The sequence below is a fragment of the Saimiri boliviensis genome, chromosome 18 (genome assembly GCF_048565385.1).
Source record: "Saimiri boliviensis isolate mSaiBol1 chromosome 18, mSaiBol1.pri, whole genome shotgun sequence".
NCBI lineage: Eukaryota > Metazoa > Chordata > Mammalia > Primates > Cebidae > Saimiri > Saimiri boliviensis.
Window position 1 is genome coordinate 24,956,986 of NC_133466.1, and position 22,723 is coordinate 24,979,708.

At 37.1% G+C, this 22,723-nt stretch overlaps 1 long non-coding RNA gene across 1 annotated transcript in view; it reads left to right on the plus strand.

Moving 5' to 3' along the window:
- Window positions 1-22,723, plus strand: part of LOC141581991 (uncharacterized) — a 223,491-nt gene that overhangs the window by 155,298 nt on the left and 45,470 nt on the right. The window contains exon 2 of the long non-coding RNA XR_012514835.1: window positions 20,365-20,504. This is a non-coding gene — a long non-coding RNA (uncharacterized LOC141581991). The remainder of the gene's footprint in view (window positions 1-20,364; window positions 20,505-22,723) is intronic.

The window sequence follows — 22,723 nt, forward strand, 5'->3', positions numbered from 1 at the left end:
TATTCAATAAATTTATTAGTTAACACATCTTTTATTCTATTACTGTCTTTTTGGGGTACAAACCAAAATTTTGAAATGCCCTCACTATTTCTAGAGGTATATATTGTAAAGCAGTGATATTTCTGGCATATCATCAATCATATGAAAACATTTTCTGATAGAAACAAAATTTGACACTTTCCAAGAATGATAGTTACATGCTTTTGATTTTACTAAAGCCTTTAAAAACCCTGGCACTAATGGAGAGCCACTGTAGAGATTCTACAAACGGGGACCTGTGGATATTGTACCATACTAAGATGGGAAGTTTATGAAAAAAGAAGGTGTGATTTTTTGCACTTATTTGCTGAATAGTGTCCATACTTATGAGGAAGTACAAATACTTGATAAAAACTGATTTTGATGTATATATTAACCAGTAATATTTAGTCTCTGGTCTACTTTTATATGTTTTGTTTTCTTAATATGGGAATAGGAATAAGGAGAAGGAAAAGTCACATTGCCTTGAACATAGCATGTTCTAAAATAATTTTTAGATGACTATGTAGTGAATCTAATTTTCAGCCTGATGGGTTTGCAGTGAATGACACATCTAGGTAGAATTTTTAGCTGTCTGGTTTTAAACTGGTAAGTTGACTGTCTTAATCAGTCTGGGAATTAAATGAAGGGCATTTCAGCAATATAACATTAATGTTTTATTACATTTTATTTTATCATGTTATGACATAATTTCTGTATATGTATTTTTGTTCACCCTAAACTTGTACTCCACACTAGATAGGCTAACTAGCTGATTGAATCAAATAATGTCAGTTTTCCTGGTCCTATGATATAGACACCCTTATGTAATATCTCCAGCCCATCAGACAAGTTCTAAAATAATATTGATACTGTCTACTGCTACCAAACTAAGCCTTTGAGATGAATATGTTTTTTCTTCAAAACAGGAAAGTTTTGTTGTTCTTTGTATAGTTTTCATCTTTTGCTTATTTCTCAGAACTCTTTTAAGTTAACTGATATATGTAAATTTATGGACAGAAGAGAAAAAGAATGTGCAAAGATTTTCTTAAATTAAAAATTAAAAATTTTATATTTTATTGTAAATTTGTTGAGGGCAAAAATTGTATTTTTATATAAAAATATGCAAGTTATCAATTTGTTATCTCTCTATTGTTTCAAGGTTATCTCCTGGGTCACATAAACACACAATTCTGGTCTGGTTACATCCATATCTCTTTCTCCAGGTGTTGTGCTAAAATCTCTGACTGTAAATGAGTCAATGTCAATCAGCAATCCAAACTAAGAAGCCATTTTGTAATCATTCTTTAAACAGGTGAAAAAATAACCCACTAATTGTTCTATTAAGCTTTCACCCCCCTTTCTCTAGAATTATCTAGCAGGGTGCTGTTATGTCTCTCTCAGTGTAGGCACATTATGTCAATATGACTGATGGCAAACACAACTTGCTTGGCACACTCAATGTTTGCTATCTGTTTTCCCTACAGTCTTTGGCAGTTTGTTATCTTGAACTCCATTTGTAAGCTTTGAAATGTAGAAGTGCCAAAAACATGCCTGATATCATTCATCTATCTATCTATCTATCTATCCACATATTTTTTAATTTCAAAAAATAAAAAAGGGGCAAATATGTGGAAGACTTAATGAGCGCATGTCCTTAAATTCTTCTTGAAAATCAAGAAAAAAGAAAACTAATGGAGCCTGAAGCTGCCAGAATAATTTTTTCCTTTTTAAATATAATAAACTGATTAAGGGAGAATATAATTTCAATGTTTAATATTTTTGTAGAGGGATACTGTAATGCTTTCCTATTAAAAATTAATTAAAAATTAATGCAGCATGGACAATTATATTTAAGTAAGGTAGCTATTTTTGGTAAAATTTGTTTTTTTCATTGTTCAATACCAGAAGGGGAAGATGGGTAAAATGTATCTCATTAGATCTTCAGATATCTAGGCAATGTCTTATCTTTTGTAATGGCTAATTTAGTTCTAAAATTAAAAAGTATATGATAAAATTTTTTTGTTTGTTTTTAACACAGTAGTTGCATTATTTCTTACCATATTCCACAGCATAATTTTGCCTGAGTTTGGGGTACATAACAAGGGAATTAGTGTTAAGATCTTTGCTATACTTACATATATCTTCCCCTCTTCTTTACACTACAACAGAACAAATATGTATTATCCTATTCGTTACAATTTGGAGGTAAGCAGTGAGACAGAGCTGTATATTTCCATAATAGTGGTAACTTTGTTTAGTCATTATGACTCAGGATTGGAGGGATCTTAGAAACGTGGGAGTTAATATATGTAGAATGTAGACGGTGCTGGAACTTAACTGCCTACATCATTATAAATGAATATATAAAATGTAATTCCAATTTTGAAATTAGTAATACAAAACAAATTGGACCACAGAGCAGAGTTCAGTGGTCAGTATACTTTCTTTAAAGGTAAGTGACATACAAACCAAAAGATAATCAGAAAATTGATGGTAGGAGTAGAATCAGAGTAAGGGGAGTTGATCAGATGATTTTTATTACTACTATTATTTTTTTAATTGCATTTTCGGTTTTGGGGTACATGTGAAGAACATGCAAGATTGTTGCATAGGTACACACATGGCAGTGTGTTTTTCTGCCTTCCGTCCCCTCGCCTCTATCTGTCCTTTCTCCCTATGCTATCTCTTCCCACCTCCTCACCCCCCGTCCCTCCCCCATTTCCCCCCAATGGACCCCAGTGTGTAGTGCTCCCCTCCTTGTGTCCATGTGTTCTCATTGTTCAACACCCGCCTATGAGTGAGAATATGCGGTGTTTGATTTTCTGCTCTTGTGTCAGTTTGCTGAGACTGATGGTTTCCAGGTTCATCCATGTCCCTACAAAGGACGTGAACTCATCGTTTTTGATGGCTGCGTAATATTCCATGGTGTATATGTACCACGTTTTCCCTATCCAATCTATCTTCGTTGGGCATTTGGATTGGTTCCAGGTCTTTGCTATTGTAAACAGTGGTGCTATGAACATTCGTGTGCATGTGTCCTTATAGTAGAATGATTTATAATCCTTTGGATGTATACCCAGTAATGGGATTGCTGGGTCAAATGGGATTTCTATTTTTAGGTCCTTGAGGAATCGCCACACTGTCTTCCACAATGGTTGAATTAATTTACATTCCCACCAACAGTGTAAAAGTGTTCCTATTTCTCCACATCCTCTCCAGCATCTGTTGTTTCCAGATTTTTTAATGATCGCCAGTCTAACTGGTGTGAGATGGTATCTCAATGTGGTTTTGATTTGCATTTCTCTAATGACCAGTGATGATGAGCATTTTTTCATATGTTTGTTGGCCTTCTGTATGTCTTCTTTTGTAAAGTATCTGTTCATATCCTTTGCCCATTTTTGAATGGGCTTGTTTGTTTTTTTCTTGTACATCTGTTTTAGTTCTTTGTAGATTCTGGATGTCAGCCCCTTGTCAGATGGGTAGACTGCAAAAATTTTTTCCCATTCTGTTGGTTGCCGATTCACTCTACTGACTGTTTCTTTTGCTGTGCAGAAGCTGTGGAGTTTGATTAGGTCCCATTTGTCTATTTTGGCTTTTGTTGCCATTGCTTTTGGCATTTTGGTCATGAAGTCCTTGCCTACGCCTATGTCCTGAATGGTTTTGCCTAGATTTTCTTCTAGGGTTTTTATGGTGTTAGGTCTGATGTTTAAGTCTTTAATCCATCTGGAGTTAATTTTGGTGTAAGGTGTCAGGAAGGGGTCCTGTTTCTGCTTTCTGCACATGGCTGGCTAGTTTTCCCAACACCATTTATTAAACAGGGAATCCTTTCCCCATTGCTTGTTTTTGTCAGGTTTGTCGAAGATCAGATGGTTATGGGTATATTGTATTTCCTCTGAGGCCTCTGTTCTGTTCCATTGGTCAATATCTCTGTTTTGGTACCAGTACCATGCTGTTTTGATTACTGTAGCCTTGTAGTATAGTTTGAAGTCCGGTAGTGTGATGCCTCCTGCTTTGTTCTTTTTGCTTAGAATTGACTTGGCTATGCTGGCTCTCTTTTGGTTCCATATGAAGTTTAAGGTGTTTTTTTCCAGTTCTGTGAAGAAGGTCATTGGTAGCTTGATGGGAATAGCGTTGAATCTGTAAATTACTTTGGGTAGTATGGCCATTTTAATGATGTTGATTCTTCCTAACCATGAACATGGAATATTTCTCCATCTGTTTGTGTCCTTTCTTATTTCGTTGAGCAATGGCTTGTAGTTCTCCTTGAAGAGGTCCTTTACGTTCCTTGTTAGTTGTATTCCTAGGTATTTTATTCTCTTTGTAGCAATTGCAAATGGCAGTTCGTTCTTGATTTGGCTCTCTTTAAGTCTGTTACTGGTGTATAGGAATGCTTGTGATTTTTGCACGTTGATTTTGTATCCTGAGACTTTGCTGAAGTTGTTTATCAGTTTCAGGAGATTTTGGGCTGAGATGATGGGGTCTTCTAGATATACAATCATGTCATCTGCAAATAGAGACAATTTGATTTCCTCCTTTCCAATTTGGATACCCTTTATTTCTTTTTCTTGCCTGATTGCTCTGGCTAGAACTTCCAGTACTATACTGAATAGGAGTGGTGAGAGAGGGCATCCTTGTCTAGTGCCAGATTTTACAGGGAATGCTTTCAGTTTTTGCCCATTCAGTATGATATTGGCTGTTGGTTTGTCGTAAATAGCTTTTATTGTTTTGAGATACGTTCCATCAATACCTAGTTTATTGAGGGTTTTTAGCATAAAGGGCTGTTGAATTTTGTCAAAGGCCTTCTCTGCATCAATTGAGATAATCATGTGGTTTTTGTCTTTGGTTCTGTTTATGTGGTGAATTACGTTTATGGACTGGCGTATGTTGAACCAGCCTTGCATCTCCAGGATGAATCCTACTTGATCATGGTGGATGAGCTTTTTGATATGCTGTTGCAATCGGTTTGCCAGTATTTTATTGAAGATTTTTGCATCTATGTTCATCATGGATATTGGCCTGAAATTTTCTTTTCTTGTTGAGTCTCTGCTGGGTTTTGATATCAGGATGATGTTTGTCTCGTAAAATGATTTGGGAAGGATTCCCTCTTTTTGGATTGTCTGGAATAGTTTCAGAAGGAATGGTATCAGCTCCTCTTTGTATGTCTGGTAGAATTCGGCTGTGAACCCATCTGGACCTGGGCTTTTTTTGGGTGGTAGGCTCTTAATTGCTGCCTCGACTTCAGACCTTGTTATTGGTCTATTCAGGGTTTCGGCTTCTTCCAGGTTTAGGCCTGGGAGGATGCAGGTGTCCAGGAATTTATCCATTTCTTCCAGGTTTACTAGTTTATGTGCATAGAGTTGTTTGTAATAATCTCTGATGATGGTTTGGATTTCTGTGGAATCTGTGGTGATATCCCCTTTATCGTTTTTTATTGCATCAATTTGGTTATTCTCTCTTTTCTTTTTTATTAATCTGGCTAGTGGTCTATTTTGTTGATCTTTTCAAAAAACCAGCTCCTGGATTTATTGATTTTTTGAAGAGTTCTTTGTGTGTCTATTTCCTTCAGTTCTGCTCTGATCTTAGTTATTTCCTGTCTTCTGCGAGGTTTTGAGTTTTTTTGATCTTGCTCCTCTAGCTCTTTCAATTTTGATGATAGGGTGTCAATTTTAGATCTCTCCTTTCTTCTCAGGTGGGCACTCATTGCTATATATTTTCCTCTAGAGACTGCTTTAAATGTGTCCCAGAGATTCTGGTATGTTGTGTCTTCGTTCTCACTGGTTTCGAAGAACATCTTTATTTCTGCCTTCATTTCATTGTTTATCCAGTCAACATTCAAGAGCAAGTTGTTCAGTTTCCATGAAGCTGTGCAGTTCTGAGTTAGTTTCTGCATTCTGAGTTCTAATTCGATTGCACTGTGGTCTGAGAGACTGTTTGTTATGATTTCCGTTCTTTTGCATTTGCTGAGGAGTGATTTATTGCCAATTATGTGGTCAATTTTAGAGTAGGTGTGATGTGGTACTGAGAAGAATGTATATTCTGTGGATTTGGGGTGGAGAGTTCTGTAAATGTCTATTAGGTTTGCTTGTTCCAGGTCTGTGTTCAGTTCCTGGATATCCTTGTTGATTTTCTGTCTGGTTGATCTGTCTAATATTGACAATGGGGTGTTAAAGTCTCCCACTATTATTGTGTGGGAGTCCAAGTCTCTTTGTAAGTCATTAAGAACTTGCCTTATGTATCTGGGTGCTCCTGTATTGGGTGCGTATAAATTTAGGATCATTAGCTCTTCTTGTTGCAGTGATCCTTTTACCATTATGTAATGTCCTTCTTTGTCTCTTTTGATCTTTGTTGCTTGAAAGTCTATTTTATCAGAGATAAGAATTGCAACTCCTGCTTTTTTTTGTTCTCCATTTGCTTGGTAGATCTTCCTCCATTCCTTTATTTTGAGCCTTTGTGTATCCTTGCATGTAAGATGGGTTTCCTGGATACAGCACACTGATGGGTTTTGGCTTTTTATCCAATTTGCCAGTCTGTGTCTTTTGATTGGGGCATTTAGTCCATTGACATTTAGGGATAGTATTGTTATGTGTGAATTTGATGCTGTCATTTTGATGCTACCTGGCTGTTTTGTTGGTTAGTTGATGCAGCTTCTCGATTGTGTTGATGCTCTTTTACCATTTGGTGTGTTTTTGGAGTGGCTGGTACTGGTTGTTTCTTTATATGTGTAGAGCCTCTTTCAGGAGTTCTTGTAGAGCAGGTTTGGTGGTGATGAAATCTCTGAGTGCTTGCTTGTTCACAAAGGATTTTATTTTTCCTTCACTTATGAAGCTGAGTTTGGCTGGATAGGAGATTCTGGGTTGAAAGTTCTTTTCTTTAAGCATGTTGAATATTGACCCCCAATCTCTTCTGGCTTGTAGGGTTTCTGCTGAGAGATCTGCTGTGAGTCTAATGGCCTTCCCTTTGTGGGTAATCCGACCTTTCTCTCTGGCTTCCCTTAGCATTTTCTCTTTCATTTCAACCCTGGTGAATCTGACGATTATGTGCCTTTGGGTTGCTCTTCTTGAGGAATATCTTTGTGGTGTTCTCTGTATTTCTTGTATTTGAATATTGGTCTGCCTTGGTAGGTTGGGGAAGTTTTCCTGGATAATATCCTGAAGAGTATTTTCTAGCTTGGATTCATTCTCTTCATCACATTCAGGTACACCTATCAGATGTAGATTAGCTCTTTTCACATAGTCCCACATTTCTTGAAGATTTTGTTCATTCCTTTTTGCGCTTTTTTCTCTGTTCTTGCCTTCTCTTTTTATTTCATTGAGTTGATCTTTGACCTCTGATATCCTTTCTTCTGCTTGGTCAATTCGGCTGTTGAAGCTTGTGCATGCTTCATGAAGTTCTCGTGTTGTGTTTTTCAGCTCCATCAATTTGCTTATATTCCTCTCTATGTTATCCATTCTCGTTAGCATTTCGTCCAATCTTTTTTCAAGGTGCCTAGTTTCTTTGCGTTGGGTTAGAACATGTTCTTTTAGCTCACTGTAGTTTCTTACTAACTACCTTCTGAAGTCTGATTCTATCATTTCACCCTCCTTCTCCATCCGGTCTGGTTCCCTTGCTAGTGAGGAGTTGTGGTCCCTTTTAGGAGGAGAGGTGTTCTGGTTTCGGGAGTTTTCATCCTTTTTGCGCTGGTTTCTTCCCATTTTTGTGGGTTTATCCACCTATTGTCTTTGTAGTTACTGTCTTTCAGATTGGGTTTCTGAGTGACCTTCTAGCTCGTGGATGCTGAAGTTACTTCTTCTTTTTTTTTTAAGCTTTCCTTCTAATAGTCTGGCCCCTCTGCTGTAGGACTGCTGAGGTCCTCTCCAGGCCCTGCTTGCCTGGGGATCACCTGCAGCAGCTGCAGAACAGTAAGGGTTGCTGCCAGTTTCCTCTTCTGCTATCTTTGTCCCAGAAGGATGCTCTCCTACTGTCAGTCCATTCTCTCCTTTATGAGGCGAGTCTTTAGATCTATGGGGATCAGGGAGCTACTTGTGGAGACAGTCTGTCTTTTATTGGGGCTTAAGTCCTGAGCTGTGAGCTCCGTTGTTTGTTCAGAGCTGCTGGGCAGGTAAATTTAGGTCTGCTGCAGCTGAACTCATTCAGCACTTTTTGTTCCCAGGTGCTCTGTCCCGGGGAGTTGGGGCTTTATGAGTTTCCGTTGCATTACTGCCTTTTTTGATTTTTCTTTCAGGTCTGCCCTGCCCAGCTAGCAGCACTCCTAGCCATTGCCTGCCTGCTGAGGCTTTGCTGAGCTGCTGTGGGCTCCACCCAGCTGCCCCATGCTCTTCCCTGCAGTCCTGTTTATATGGGTGTAGTTACAACTGTCTTGGCAACGGTGGCCCCGCCTCTGTTATGGTGGACTCCCTCTGTTGTGACAGGTTGCCTTGGCAACGGCAGGTTGCCTCGGCGATGGCAGCCTGCCTCCATAGTGGTGGTGAGTCTCAGTAATGGCAGACGCCCCTCCCCCACGGAGCGGGACCGCCCGGGTTCAGCTGTGCTTTGTTTGAAGGGCTCAACCCAGAGGGTTTCCAATTACTGTTTTTGTTTTCGTTGTTGTTGGGGGTGGGGGGCTGGGACCAACCGAGCCTGATCCCCTGGCTCCCTGACTCAGAGTCTTTTCTTTTAAGTTGAATGACCTCCAGTCGCTTGTTGAAAAGGTACGGGGATCTCCTGCGTTGTGACGCACTGAGTCTGCTCAAACAGCGGAGCCGGCTCCTGGTGGATTTTTTGCCTAGGAATCTCCTGGCCTGGCTTGCTATTTCAGATGAATGGGTAACTCTGTCGTCTCAGGGCTCCGATCGCCAGCTAAGAGGGCTCCCAGCCCAGTGGCTTTTGTTCGGAAAACCACCGCAACAGGGCGTGGTCACAGCAGCCATGTGGGCCGAATCAGCCCCGCGGGGGCCAAAACAGCCACACCAGCCGGGACTGTGGCACTGGTGACCCCTCTGCCTGGGTATCTCCTGGTCTGTGGGCAATAAAAATTCGTCTGGAAATGCGGCATCCACTCACCCTCTGTGCTTTCACTGGGAGCTGAAGTCCTGAGCTGTTCTTAGGTGGCCATCTTCCCAGCATTCTGATCAGATGATTTTAATGACTAGTGTTATGCAGCTATGGAAGTCCAATGAACTCATATCACCTTAGTGTCATAGTGGCCATGAGTACTAGACAATTCCTTTTATGATTCAGCACATTCTTTTCATTGAAGAGTGCTATAGACTAACTGATAAGTCTTTATTGATGTCTCACTTTCTGTAACCATAACAAGTGTCATCCTCATTTTGATTAATTATTTCTTTATGACCAAGCCCTCATTGAGTTATTGCAGAGTTTTAGTCTAAAAACTATTTGGTCTCTTTAATATGGTTCATAATATCTTTGCTGTTATTTTTGTAGGCCTAAATAGTCTATCCTTTTTCTAAATCTTGGAAAGGTACCTCATTACTGCGAGCATAATAATGGCTTCATATTTAGTCTCTTATATGAGTGATTCTGTACCCTCTCACCAGTATGTTCTTTTTAAAACACAAATTTAACACCATATATCTCACTTATAGGTGGGAGTTGAAAAATGAGAACACATGGACACAGGGAGGGGAACAGTACATGTTGGGGCCTGTCGGGGGTGGGGGGCAAGGAGAGGGAGAGCATTAGGACAAATAGCTAATGCATGTGGGGTTTAAAACCTAGACGATGGGTTGATAGGTCCATCAAACCACCATGGCACATGCATACGTATGTAACAAACCTGCAGATTATGCACATGTATCCCAGAACTTAAAGTAAAATTAAAAAATAAAACTAAAAACAGAACACAAGTTTAAATTTTTATGTCCCTTCAAGTTTGAGATTCTATTGTGTTCTCTATTGATGTGGCTCCTATACTATCAGTGATTTCCTATTGTTTGTAGCAGAGATGCATGTACCATCTCACTTTGCCCTTTTCTTAAAATTCTATTTCTTGTAAAGGTTGACTGTGGTCTCAATTCTAGTCAATGCAGTTTACTGGATTTGGCATTTGAAATAAAACCAATTTGCCATCTCTGGCCTGTAAGACAAAGTATTGTTTTTTAACCTGACATCAACACAACTCACATTCTGCTCCTACTTTGACTTATACACTTAAATATGATGTTAGCTCTACTTTTTTTGTAGATGCTTTTTATCAGTTTGAGAAAGTTCACTTTTATTCCTGATATGAAGAATTTTATTTATTCTTTTCAGAAATGGGTGTTAGCATTCATCAAAGGCTTTTTTTTGCATGCATTGAGATGGTCATATGGCTTTTATTTTTTAAGTCTTTTAATATGGTGAAATACCTTGATTTTTTTTTTTTTTGGGAAGGCTTGCATTTATAAGAAATACTCAATTTGGTCATGATGTACTATCATCTCAAGGCATTGTACAATTTGATTTGCTAAAATTTTGTTTAGAATATTTGCAGCTACATTTATGAGGGATTTGGTCTGTTGTTTTCTTGTAATGTATTTTGTTTTTGTATCAGAGTAATCCTTGCTTCATAGAATGAGTATTTTATTCTCTTTAATTTTTTTTGGAAGAGTTAATGTGAACTTGGCATTTTTTTTTTTTCCAAAAACGTTAGGTAGAATTCGCCAGTTAAAACATTTGGATTTCTAGTTTTCTTTTGGGAAAGATTGTTAAATACAATTTCAATTTATTTAATATATGCAGCTATCTGGGTTATCTATTTTCTCTTTATTGACTTTGGTAATTTATGCCTTTTAAGGAAATTGTCTGTTTTATCTAAGTTGGAAAATTTATGGGCATTAAGTTTTTAATACAATTCCTTTATTAATTTTTAATACATATGAAATATGCCATGGTATCACCTCACTCATTCCTCATTCTGCTATATTAAAGATAATTTTAAAAAATAAAAATTTTGTAAGAATTAGTTTTTATTCTAATGAAAGAATTGTTAAAATTGGGAAAATCTTCAGAATTGTCAGAGAAAATTAAGAGTTAGACCTTGGAGAATATCTCTAAGCAAGTCCAAAAGTCAGACCCACTTTCTCTCTGTTTCAGATAAGTTTGAGCTGAATAACGCTTGTGTCTTGCTTTCTTGGGGTATCCTGGTGTGAACCCATGTCCCCAGAGAAGCTTGTTGAATAGAAGAATGTCAATAGAGGGGTAAGGTCTCAAAGATTTCTGCCCATCCAGTATGGTACATGAAAAAGCACAGCAAAGTTTCCTAGTTTCCAATTAAGAGAGGTGAAAAAGGAATGGTGAATAAGCTGGAAGACTTCTTCTGGCATAATTGGTGTAATGGAGGTAGCATATGGCTGGCACCAAACTGGTGATCAAAGGGTAGAATATACCAGAGATAAATGCCAACCATCAAAAATTGGTGAGGACTGTGTGTTTTGACAGAGGTCAGTAGATGATGGAGGATTGTTGTAGAGCAGGCTGGCCTTCTCCTCAATTTTAGAGGGATAAGTAAGCTGCTTGGAATTTAGATTATCCCTAGGTAGGATAAGTATATGAAGTGAGACTGGTTAAATCCTGAATTTTAGAGAATGAGAGTTCAAGAGTTGGTAAAGTTCAATTTTGAGAAGAAAAAGGTTAGATTTTTACATATCTGAGCTGAGATTTAGGGATGTGAAATTCACATTCAGAGGACACAGAATTCGAGCAAACAAATGGTCATATTTTTGTCCTCATTTTACTCTGCCTCACAACAGTATTTGACACATTTCTTTAGCAGGATCATTACACTTTTCCTGTGAAGTGCCAAGTGGTAATATTTTAGACTGGTTGCCGAACAGTCTCTGTTGCAAACTATTCAGCTTTTCTGTTTTAGCATAAGACAGCTAAATGTTTCAGCATTTAGCTCAGGGGCTCTCCAAACACAGGTGGGATGGAAGGTTGGAGGGTGTGGGTGAGAGGACAGTCAGATTTGGCTCACAGGTCACAGTTTCTCCGATTCCTTTTTACAAGGATTCTGTATTATATGCCCATATTTTTTCTTGTTCCTTCCTTGTCAGTCTCTTTGCTGGCTATTCTATCTCTACTATGTTTCTCTTTGTAATCAGCCCTCTTTCCTCTGCTTATAAAACTCCCTAGCTGATGTCATTCATTCCTATAGGCTTTTATTTTCTTAAATTCTACACTTTTTAGAATTTTGGCAGAGAGACAAATTAATTACAGTCCCAAGTTTGTAGCTATTTATCATTGTTACTTTATGTAAGGACCTGCAGTTTAAATTTTATTGTTAATTTCTTTTCCATTGTTTTTCTGTCGTCTATGGTCATCATCTCCATTCTGCTGGCTTTTTTAGATAGATGATCTTATCTTGTGGAAAGAATGACAGATTTACATTTACCTTTTCAACCTTTATAACACCTATGCATTTTCCTTCTTTTATAGAATTATCTGGGTACTGGGTTTACCACTTACTGGTTGTGTTAGTCAGGGTCTAATTGATAGAAACCAGGAAGATTTTTTTTTAAATTTAAAGATAATTTTAAAAAGAAACAATTAATATAAATAATTATTAACGGGGTTTTGGACTAACAAGAGATTGACTAGAAGTAAAAGCACTTTACAAAAAATAGAAGAATAGTAGGTATAGGAAATGCCCACTACACCCTAGGTATGAAAAAAAAAATCCGAGGAATTAAAAAAAATCAAATCTAGATGCCCCGTCCCATCCTGAGATAGTCTGGACCGCACTGGAGACAGTGCAGCAGTAGCTCACTGTGTGGCAGAGATGTTCACAAGACTGCAAGGGCACCCAAGGGGGATTCCAGAAAAGTTCCAGGGCAAGTTATCCAGGGAGCTGCGTTGGCGGCATTCACTGGGAAGCCCCTCTCTGAGCTGCTGGGGGAAGCTGCTCTGGAAAGCTGCTGCACTTTGGAACTCACTCTGAAGCTGCCCCAAGGCAGTCTAGAGAAGCCATGGATGGGACAGTGCTGGGCTGGCAAGCAGGATTTTGTTGTGCAGCCACCCAAGAGGGCATCTGGAGAAGCTGCTCATGGTAGGTCCCATGATGGGGACCCTTTACTACAAAGTCTTATTAAGAGGAAGCTGGTAGCAGCTGTCCATGAGCAACTGCCATGTGCTGTTCTCTGGTAGGTGTTGCTGGAGCCATGTGCTACAGGAGCCACACATACTACAGAAGCCGGGTTCTGCAGAGGCTTTGCTGCATATGCTTCAGGGGCTTGTATAGTGCAGCATACTGGAACCAGGAAGAGAAAACCCTTCTCTACCAGTGTGCCTTTAGCACCTTCTACTGACAAAGGTTAACACTATGCAGCTGTAAAAGGAAAAATTTACAGGGTGTTATGGCTGAATTGTGTCTCCCAATATTTGCATGCACAAGTTTCAACCCCTAGTGCCTCAGGATGGCACTGTGTTTGGAGATAAGATCTTTAAACAGGTAATTGAGGCTAACTGAGTTCATTAGGATGGCAGCTGATCCAATATGACTAATGTCCTTATAAGAAGAAATTAGGACACAGACATGTACAGACAGACCATGTAAGGACACATGAAGAAGAGCCCTCTGCAAGCCAAGGAGAGAGGCCTCAGAATTAAACTACACCTGCCAAAACCTTGATCTCAGACTTCTAACTATTTCTGTTGTTTAAGGTGTCCTGCTTGTAGTGCTTTGTTATGGAAATAATAGAAAACTAATACCCAGAGTTTATTTCTGTCCTGAATACCAGGCAATGGAGCATAGATTTGAAGCTGAGACATTACAAATTGGTAACTGACACACTAGGTTTATGAACCAGAGAAAGTTTGAAAATCCCTTGAACCTGTTTTCTTATCTGTAAAAATGGGATTCTTGCCAGAATTGAAGGCTCTTTTCAAACTCTTAAGAAATACTTCCATTTTATCTCTGGCTATCAACCTCTTGACAGAGACTTCCTCATTGACAGAAGCAGTTTCAGGTAGAGCTCAATCTTTGAAATCAGAAAACCCTGCTCATTTTAGCACTTGAAGGCTCCTGACCTCGGCCAAGTCACTTCTCTGGTCCTCACCTTCTTCCTATGGAAATCGAGGGTTCTAATATTTACCTCATTGTGATGATGTGAGGATGAAATGAGATAATATATACAGAACACTTAGTTCTATGCTTGATGCATAGTTAGTGCTGGGTAAATTGCAGATATTTTTGTGATTTCAGTATCTAAAGCGATTACTCTCACACAGTATGCGAAACATGTGTTTGTTAGAATGAACTGATGGGAGCCCTTCAATGGGAGAACATCAGATATAACAACTGGTAGTGTGTGTGTGTGCATGTGTGTGGTGTGTGTTTGTGTTAGAGGTAACAGATTTAGAGAAATAATTTACTTGGTACCCTTCAAATCACAAAAATGTTTCTGCTTGCTTACAGTGAAGTAGTTGCAGATGATCACCCAAGATCATTACTTTTCTATCATTAAAAGAGTAGATGTCATTGAATAGCCAAGAAAGAAAATCCCAAAATAAACACAGAAATAATTCAGAGTTCACTCAAAAGAGTGGGAAGCTGGAGAAAATACAGTCATTTAAAATCTCTGAGAAAGGAACTAGCAACAAAGAGCAGGAAATCCATCAAGCCTCAACTTGTTTTCAGAAAAATCCCTAATTAAATCATGAAATCGAAATCTGACAGATACAAAACAAAATCTGATTTTAATGACTTTGTTAACCCCACAGCTTTTGTTTTGGGGCAGTTTTAATATGTGCTTCCCACTGTTTTATATTTTAGAATCTTTCTTCTTATGATAATGCATCAGGAAATGATAAGTTTATTTTAAATCTTACATCTTACACAAGGTCAAGCCAGGTCTTATGTCTTCAATAAAGCAACTGTTTCCAGCTGAACTTGTGTATTTGTGATGAGGCATAAAGCAAACACAAGACTTTTCAACACCAGAGCAGGAAGACAAAACATACAATTAGAAGTTGAGATTTCTAATACAAAGTGAATAGAACCAAAATTTTTTAAATTAAAAATGTTGTTCCTAATTTTTGCTCTCAAGGTACAGGCAGTCACACACACACACACACACACACACACACACACACAGACACTTACAAGATTGACTGCTTAATATCCTCTTAACCACTAAAAGTGATTCTGTTTATGTTAGGAAAAAGAAGCCAAGTAGAAAGGTCATTATGTTGGGTCTGCAGCTTTCATTCCTAATATGTGAGTCTCATTTATAAGTAGAGGGAAAAATCAATAATCCTTTTAAGTTGCCTTAGATTCCAAGTGGAAAATGCTTTCACCCACTGCTCTGTGGTGACTTAAAGCCACTGTGAGATATTATGCAATGTTGTTTCACCAAGGATCCCAACTTACTTCAGTAGCTTTTAATTGTGTTGTTGAGCTGTCTTGGCTTGTGAGTAAAATGAATGCTGTCACTGCTTTCTGAAAGTTTAACTCTTTTATTTATCAATTGTTCTTTGTCTTCTTGATAATTTATTTTTCTTTTGTATAAGTTACCTGGAAGCCTAAAGTATTTAAGAAACACAGGTCTTGGAACCCAGAATTAAAAACCTTCAAGCTTTTAATTTAGTTATATTCATTTAGTATTTACTAAGTACCAACAATATATAAAGTCTCATGCATTAAGTGTAACAGCTGACAAGAAATGAGTAAAAAAATTGTTTTAAAGAAGCTTTAGTTAAATAGAAAGAATGAGTTAAGAATACAAATGTCTATAATTTGAAGTTTTTTTTGTAAATGTCATAGGAGAAGGAGAAGAGGAGCAAGCAAACTTTGTTCTAAGTTCAAAGATTTACTGGATGCAGTAGCTTATGCCTGTAATCCCAGCACTGTGGGTGTCTGAAGTAGGAGGATTGCTTGAGCCCAGGAGTTCAAGTCCAGCCTGGGCAACAAAGTGAGATTCCCTCTGTACAAAAATAAAAATAAAAATAAATAAATAAATAAATAACCAGGTGTGACGGCACATGCCTGTTGGCCTAGTTACATGGGAGGCTGAGGTGGGAGGATTGCTTGAGCCCAGGAGGTCAAGGCTGCAGTGAGCCATGATTGCACCACTGCACTCCAGCCTGGACAACAGAGTGACACTGAAAAAAAAAAGTGTAAAGATTCAAAGAAGCTGTGTTTGTGTTGGGGGAAGAAAAAAAGGCTTCATGGGCCTTAAAGAAAGGTAAAAATGTGAAACAAAGATGCAGATGCATTTTCATATGGGAGTAAGTGAATTCATGAGTCAAAGGGAATATGGGATTAAAAACCAGACCTGCCCCAAGCCAGAGCCCAAGCAGTAGAAGCAGATGAGCTTCAAAAGCAGTCACAGGTCAGATTGTGAAGGGATTTAAATGTGGTATTTTTCTGCTAAAATTAGTAACATGATCAAGTCACAGGGCCAGAAGGAAGATTACTCTTGTAGTATAGGAGGACTACTATGGCCAATAGGCATTGAGAAGAGAGAGTAAGACAAAGATACAAAGTGTAATTTAGACATCAGATGCTTTGGATATAAGAATATTGTATGTTAATTAGTTAAGGATGTAACTGGTCTCCTGGAACAAATACTGAATTCATACCCACAAAGCATGAGTTCAAATCCTGTTTCTGTCCTAAAATAATGTGGGCTTAGTAAGAATAAATTAATAAATAAACAAATGCCAGTTATGTACTCCCTCTAACACTCACAGCAATTCTTTAAATAGGCATCAGTAACTTTCACTGGAGGGATTAGGAACCAAGGCACAGAGAATGTAGGTAACTTTCCAAGTGTCAGAGAATTGATAAGTAGCAGAGTTTTAGGATTGGAACAAAATATTTCTGACTAAAGCCTGTGTTCATCTAAACCTAGGTTTGAATTGATTCCTCCCCTGCATTAGCTCCATGACTTTTTTACATTCTTAGCATCTCAGTTTCTTTATCAATAAAATGGAGATAATAACCACAAACCTGCTGGATCCTTAACAAAATTAAATTAAAATGATCGTACTGTAGTTCAAGCTCCATAAACTTAGTTTTTAAAGAAGGAAGAAATTAAGGAGTTTATAAAAGAGGATATATAAAATTGTTTAAAGAATAATACTTTCTTGTTTCCAAAGAAAAGGTTTACTATTTGGCAGTGATTAAAAAGAAACCCAAATTCTTGTTTTAATCATTGTTACTGCTCTATAACCCATCTCTAGTTCTTATTATTTATTCTCCAAGATTTTTTAAATGGTTTCTCTACTGCAGGCTGCTGCATATCAAGTAAAATCCCTGTAATAACCCTAAATATACATATATGAATGCTCTGAGCATGTGTAATGTAAGCACACTCATAGTACTTTATTAATATTGTATATAGAACTCACTTTATTCTCTATAGTGAAGGATTAGGTGACACTGAATTGATATTCTTTCTCACTTATTTGATTTTCATATGCTTTGAAAAACAGGATAGGTGAAGGAGTGAGAATGCATATTTCCAGGTGGTTCTGGTAGAAAATTAGATATATACTATGGAGCAATGTATTACATATATAAACATCAACATAGATGTATTTTCAAAATGTAGTATTCATACAAAATAAAAAGGACAGATATATTATAAACCAATTTATACAAACTAAAAATTTACATGCAATCAATACATGCATTTTGAAAGAACATATACAAACAAGACCATATTAAATCCACTAGAACGTTTGTCTGTTGTAGAGGGGAGAGCATAGACTTTGGGAATATAATGGTGCTATAATTTGGATCTTTGACCCTTTAAATCTCGTAATGAAATTTGACCTTCAGTGTTGAAGGTGGGGCCTAACTGGGAAGAGTTTGGGTCACAGGGACAGATCCCTCATGAATAGATTAATGCCTTCCCTGGGGGAAGTGGATGAGTTCTCACTCTGTTAGTTCCTGTGAGAGCTGGTTGTTAAAAAGAGTCTGGGACCTTCCTCTCCTCTCTCTCTCTTGCTCCCTCTCTTACCTTGTGATCTCTGCACATGCTGGCTCCCTTTCTTCTTCTGCCTGGAAGTAGCCTGATGCCTTCCCCAGAAGCACACCATGCTTGTAGAGCCTGCAGAAATATGAGCCAAATAACCTTCATATATATATATATATCATTTGTGTTGCTGTAGAGGAATATCTAAAGATGGGTAATTTATGTATGTATGTAAATTATGTAGGTAATAAATATATAAAAATTATATCTTTATTACATAAATATGTATGTAATATATAATATATATAAATATATATAATAAAGATATAAATATATCTATTACATAAATATGTAATAAAGATATAATTTTTATATATTACATACTTAATTTACATACATACATAAATGAATTCATTTATGAATTTATGAATTCATACATAGATTTATGAATTCATATATATATATAAAACTTATCTTCAGGTACTCCTTTACGGCAACACAAATGGACCAGGACAAATGAACAAATAAAGCAGGTGTGAATTTCCATGGGTTAATGCTGATAATGAATAGATGTGGTTTGGCTCTGTGTCTCTGCCCAAGTCTCATGCCAAATTTGAATCTTTCATGTTGGAGGAGGGGCCTGTTGGGAGGTGTTTGGATCATGGGTTTGGATTTCCCCTTGGCTGTTCCCTTGATAGTGAGTTCTCATGAGATCTGGCTGTTTAAAAGTGTGTAGCACTTCCTCCTTTGCTCTCTTCCTTCTCCAGCTGTGTAAGATGTGCTTTTTTCTTCTTCTCCTTCTGCCGTGATTGTAAGTTTCCTGAGGCTTCCCCAGTCATGCTTCCTGTACAGCCTGTGCAACTGTGAATCAATTAAACCTCTTTTCTTTATAAATTACCCAGTCTCAGGTAGTTCTTTATAGCAACATGAAAACAGACTAATACATCTACCATGAAATGACTACTTTGATTAGTCAATCTTCTGCACTTGAAGTTCATTTAAAACTGGTAGAAGAATGGACTTCTGATAAACTCTCAAAGAGGAGGGAATCCCAAGTTTGAGTCAGATATTTCCTACATCAAAATGTGGTGTTTGATGATACTAGGATAAATGAGGATTAAGGATATAAAGCTGTTGCTTAGTAGTCTCCATAGAACCTTACTCAGTTTGAATTTTCTTACCTACTTTCTAAAGTTGACTTCTATTTCTTGGAGGCAACAGAATTCAGGAAAGAGAACAGTGACTTTTGTAATCAAGTATTGCTGAATTTAAATTTCAAACTCCATTAATTTTCAGTTGTGAAGATAAGAGCATGATAGTCTTTTTAAACTTGGGCAACTTTGTCTTTAAAATAGCCACCTTCTTGTGTTGATATGAAAAAAAAATAAGTAAAATGCTTACATGTCTAACACAGGACTAGGTTTATGGTAGGCATACAATCAATAGTTATTCCTATACTCCTTGTCTTTCTCAAATTTTTCCCCTCATGCATTCTCAACAAATATTGAATAAGACACTGCTAAGGGTCATGCACTGGCAATATAAAAAAGGAGAAGATATAACATATGCCTTCAAAATGGTAGCAGTGTAGCGGGGAAAAAAAAAACAGAGTTAAACCAAATATTTAGGTGGAGAAATACAATAATGAAGGTACATACTGAGTAGTAGGGAAACATAGAAGAAGAGATTCAGAATAAGACAACATTTCTTGGATGAGAAGATACTTGACTATTATGATGTAGACTCAGTAAGATACAGGATGCAAAGTTCCAGAATAATATATCTGTTTCAAGAAAAGTGCCAAACTCCTGCTTATGGCTATTGCAAAAATTAGAACTGGTAACTGAGTATTTTATTCTCCATTTTAAGATTTTATTTTCTAATAAAATGCATTTGTAGTTTATAAAATATATAGCTATGTGACAAAACTGCCTGTAAGACTCCCAAATATGACCTACTTTCAAAGTAATTTTCTTTGTCATTTATTTCACTCCAATTTGCAAAGAAAATCAATTGACCAGTGTGAAGTTAATTTTGGTTTTGGTATGGTTAAGATGACTACTTTTTGGGGCCTTGAAATCCCTGGGAACTATTTTTCTAAACTCTGATTTAATCCATTTATATTTGGTCAGTGTTTGTGTTTCATCTTTTTGTTAAGTGATTTTAAACAAGAACTCATAATTTGTACCTATGTGTGTTTATATATGATGCATATCAGCATATATATCTTCTTTTTCCTTAAAAAGAAAATAAGAAAGATTATGTTTGTATAGGCTGCTATTAACCCCATATGTGAGAGTGATGTTGAAAATGTTTTCCCTTTACAGCTTCTGCTAAAATGGCAAGACTTTCCTGAAACAACATTTAGTGTTTGTTTTTAAAACAAACCCGTGGGTTCATTTTGTAAAAACTCATGAATTTTTTTTTCCTCCCATATCCTTTTTAGGGCTGCTCTATGCCAAAGGAAATAAGATTAAGGCAATGCAGGAAGAGTTCTGGTCAGTAATAAGACACAATGGATATACCTTGCATGGGATATGGAAGGAAGAATGAGAAAATCTCCATGAGTATTCTTGGGAGAGCAGAGTAAGTTAAAATTCTTTAACTCTTTTCAAATGATAAGTCAGACCTTAAAAAATAATCCAGTCCTCAAATTGATAATAACTTAAATTTAGCTCCAAAGCTTCTTTAGAAAAGGAAGAAATCTGTCTTAAAAATTTTATAAAGCCCAGTGGCAATACTAAAGCTGGTATTGACAAAACACTTAAATAGATCTATTTCCTGAATGTTCACTTTTGTGGTTCAAATAGTTTAAGATGTAGCATACTCTGAGAATTTTTCTCTCTTTGCTTTAAGTATTGACCGTACTTGAAATAAAATATGTTTATGGTGAAACCTAAAGAATAGATTTCTATTGAACACCCCACCACCACCCCCAGTGTCTCCAGTCACTGTCTTCAACTTCAGAATGCATCAACATCTAAAACCTGCTTTGATGTCAATAGAAATGCTGCCTGTTGCAGAGACACATGGGTATAAAATGGAGTTAATTTTAGGAAAGACTAGTGCTAGTGCCAAGAATGGCTATTTAACTTTAAAAGCATCAGCCAGGTGCAGTGTAATCCCAACACTCTGGGAGGCCAAGTGGGGCAGATCACGAGGTCAGGAGTTCAGGACCAGCCTGGCCAGTATGATGAAACCCTGTCTCTGTTAAAATACACAAATCAGCCGGATGTGGCAGCGGGCACCCGTAATCCCAGCTACTCAGAAGGCTGAGGCAGGAGAATTGCTTGAACCTGGGAGGTGGAGGTTGCAATGAGCTGAGATCTTGCCACTGAACTCCAGCCTAGGTGACAGAGTGAGACTCTGTCTCAAAAATAAATAAATAAATAAAAGTAAATAAATGTACTGAGGTACACAAATCATATAATACAAGTATATTTCCAAGATATATTCAAGACCCTTTAAGTCACATAGATTCACACTTTCTATCATCTCTCTGGAAACCTAAAAACTAAAAGTTTTGGATTTCCCTACATGTCCATGGTGAATATCTGTGGGCAGATCGGAGTTGCACTCTTCAGGCATCTGTTTCAGTAGTTCAGTTGATGTGAGCCAGTGGACTTTAATAACTGAAAAAATAAAAAGCTGTCAATAAAAACATGAAAAAATTATATTGAAAAGTCTCTGGCAGTTTGAAGACATTGTAGTCTCTTAAAACTGAATTAGTAAAAGAAGGCAGATGTTATTTGCAAATTTTTGTGGCTTTACAAGAAAATAAATAGTAATAATGTTGGCTACCTTGAGTGAATAACATTAAGAATTCCTCTCTGTGTGTATATGCATTTGTTTCAAACAAACTGTAAAAGTCATACCTTCTCTACAATGTCCAGATAGCCTGGCCAATGCCTGGCAAGTTTGAAACAATGTTTGGTGATGGTCTCTACTTTCATTTTGTATGCTGCTTCTTCTGCATATGCCAAAGTTCAACTTTGGTCTTGGTGATTGACCACAAATATTTCCTCACCCTTGGCTTTGGCTTCAGCTATTGTGATAGTCAAGTAGGGAATGCCTACCACCATGTCACTTTATTAAAAATTTTCAATCAATAATACGATCAACAAGCATTTGACCTCATGGATTATCATCATATCCAATTTCAGAAATGCAGAAAGTTATGTTATTTGATTTTATTTTTGATGTCTGAATATGCATTATAAATGAATAGAACAGTCTAGATGTAATAATGTGAAATATTCCCTTAAATGTTTTCTATGTTGAAAATTCATCAGTAAGTTGATATGTATAGATGTTATTTCAAAGCTAAAATACTTAAATAATTAATGATTACTGTAAAATTGTTTATAGAGTGGATAAGAACCTTAAGTAATTAGAGTGAGTAAGGGAATAGCACTTATAGCATTAAACCATTTTAAAATATGTTGAGTTTTAATTATTTAATTTCAATTAGGATAGCAATTCGGACAGGAATCTTTCAAGGAAAAGTCTTGTTAAATTTTACAGCTTGTGAAAATAAATTAATAAGCAGAATGTCCTAACAAAGCACATTTAATTAAAGCTGAAAACAATACACTCCATACAAATTAATTTCTTACAGTTCTGAATTTATGGAGACTAAATATTTCAGTAAGAATATGTGAAAATTATTGCCATAAACTGCTCAGCATTTTCAGTACTGAAGATAAAGGATTTATGAGATTTGCCCAAGCCATGGATTTTAGCTATGAAATTCTGCAAGGAAACACAAGAATAAAAGTCTTCCAGAATTATATTCTGTCTTGTAC